The sequence below is a fragment of the Symphalangus syndactylus genome, chromosome 3, assembly GCF_028878055.3.
Source record: "Symphalangus syndactylus isolate Jambi chromosome 3, NHGRI_mSymSyn1-v2.1_pri, whole genome shotgun sequence".
NCBI lineage: Eukaryota > Metazoa > Chordata > Mammalia > Primates > Hylobatidae > Symphalangus > Symphalangus syndactylus.
The window spans coordinates 140,083,465-140,086,032 of NC_072425.2; the positions used below are offsets into that span (position 1 = coordinate 140,083,465).

Genomic DNA, 2,568 nt, shown 5'->3' on the forward strand with positions numbered 1-2,568 from the left:
TGGATGCAAGTAACAACGTCCTCCTCCTCTGTCCCACCAGCAGTAGAAGGCAAGTGACAGTTATGAGAGAAATTGTGGGGTGGCGGGGAGAGCTCCCTGGGGAAAGGTCTTGTCTGCAGGAGTCTCCTTTGATTACTGGCGTCTCCCCATCCCTCCCGCTGTTTTCCCACTGCCTCAGTTTTATCAAACGGCAATTAAGCCCCTTTTTCTCAACTGTCTAAGGGGGCTACATTTGTCACTCAGGTCTTTTCAGTTCTGTCTTCTTCTCCTTTTTTTTTTTTTTTCCAACTAATGTGTCCTCTTATAATTAGAGTTTTACAGTCACTTGTAATTAGGCCCATTTAGTGCTTCAGAGTAGGATATTTTTAACCTATTTCACCTTGCAATTAGGGACCCCCAGCCAGGTATACACACCCAGGAAGCAGATACGGATAAAGGGAGAGGGTAGGGGCTGGGTCAAAGGCACACGTGGATATATGTACACACAAGCACACACATACACACAGGACTGCATGCTCGTTGGGTCCGTGCGTGGGGATGTCTGTGAGTGCAGCAGATGCACTGTTGCCTTTGTACAAATGCTGGAGCCATGTGGTTGTAAGGAGAGCATTTGGTTGTAGGTTCCAGTATACTTGGGAACACAAGGCGGGTATGGAGGGAGTTCTAGCTGCTTGTGAATGTGTTAAGGGAAGGGAGTAGGCAAGCTGAAAATTGGTCAGCTCCTATAATCTCCATCGAAGGAAGGAATTTATTTTTAACAGATAATACATGGCACATGGTTCCAAATTCACAAGGTACAAAAAGCTATACAGTAAAAAAAGCTCTCCCTCCTCCCCATCCCCAACTATCCAATTCTCTTCTCAAAAGGCAATTTTGGGTCAGGTGCCGTGGTTCACGCCTGTAACCCCAATACTTTGGGAGGCCGAGGCAGGTGGATCACTTGAGGTCAGGAGTTCGAGACCAGCCTGGCCAACACGGTGAAACCCCGTCTCTACTAAAAATACAAAAATTAGTCAGGTGAGGTGGCTCGCACCTGTGGTTCCAGCTACTCAGGAGGCTGAGGCAAGAGGATCGCTTGAACCCAAGAGGCAGAGGTTGCAGTGAGCCAAGATCTCACCACTGCACTCCAGCCTGGGCGACAGAGCAAGACTCCATCTTAAAAAAAAAAAAAAAATGGGTTGGTGGTGAGCGGGGCTGGCGGGCAGTTGGCATGAGCGGGACCGGCGCTGAGGCAGGAAGAGCCCGCACCACTGTGGAGAAGGAGGAGGCTGGAGGCGGCATCAGTGAGGAGGAGGCAGGCGCAGTATGACCCGCAGATCCGCCTGTGGGGACTGGAGGCCCCAAAACGGCTGCGGGCCTCCCAGGTGCTTCTCGTCAGCATGAAAGGACTCGGGGCTGAAATTGCCAAGAATCTCATCCTGGCAGGAGTGAAAGGACTGACCATGCTGGATGACAAACAGGTATCTCCAGAAGAACCCAGAGCTCTGTTCTTGATTCGTATTGGGTCTGTTGGCCGAAATGGGGCTGAAGCCTCTTTGGAGCGAGCTCAGAATCTTAACCCCATGGTGGATGTGAAGGTGGACACTGAGGATATAGAGAAGAAACCAGTCATTTTTCACTCAATTTGATGCTGTGTGTTGACTTGCTGCTCCCGGGATGTCATAGTTAAGGTTGACCAGATCTGTCACAAAAATAGCATCAAATTCTTTACAGGAGATGTGTTTGGCTACCATGGATACACATTTGCCAATCTAGGAGAGCATGAGTTTGTAGAGGAAAAAACTAAAGTTGCCAAAGTTAGGCAAGGAGTAGAAGATGGGCCTGATACCAAGAGAGTAAAACTTGATTCTTCTGAGACAACGATGGTCAAAAAGAAGGCGGTCTTCTGCCCTGTTAAAGAAGCCCTGGAGGTGGACTGGAGCAGTGAGAAAGCAAAGGCTGCCCTGAAGCGCACGACCTCCGACCACTTTCTCCTTCAAGTGCTCCTAAAGCTCCACACAGATAAAGGAAGAGATCCCAGTTCTCATACATATGGGGAAGATTCCAAGTTGTTGCTCCAGATATGAAACGATGTGCTTGACTCACTGGGTATTAGTCCTGACCTGCTTCCTGAGGACTTTATCACGTACTGCTTCTCCGAGATGACCCCAGTGTGTGCGGTGGTTGGAGGGATTTTGGCACAGGAAATTGTGAAGGCCCTATCTCAGCAGGACCCTCCTCACTTATTCTTCTTCAACGGCATGAAGGGGAATGGGATTGTGGAGTGGCTTGGCCCCAAGTGAACCCAAGACTTGGCAGCCCTGGAGATGCCAATTGCAACATGCCCGCCTGTATTCCCTGTCCCCCTCCTTCATGAAGGCATCTCCAGGCAAGGAAAACTGAAGTCATTGGCCCAATACAAAACATTTCCTGAGACGAAGGAGGTGGTGCCATCATGCTGCTTCCCATCATCAGCAGCTGCTCGACAAGGGGCGCAGGGCAGCTGTCTTTGTTCCAGCACTGTTCAGACTGCCTGCCATCCTGGCCTGCCAGCTCTCCTGAGTGATAAGCACTTCCAAGCACCCCTCT

General features: G+C 50.1%; 1 pseudogene; it reads left to right on the forward strand.

Annotated features, from left to right (window-relative positions):
* The first annotated feature begins 1,290 nt into the window (after nucleotides 1–1,290).
* On the forward strand, nucleotides 1,291–2,282 carry LOC129478415 (SUMO-activating enzyme subunit 1-like; annotated as a pseudogene).
* Nucleotides 2,283–2,568: the final 286 nt, after the last annotated feature.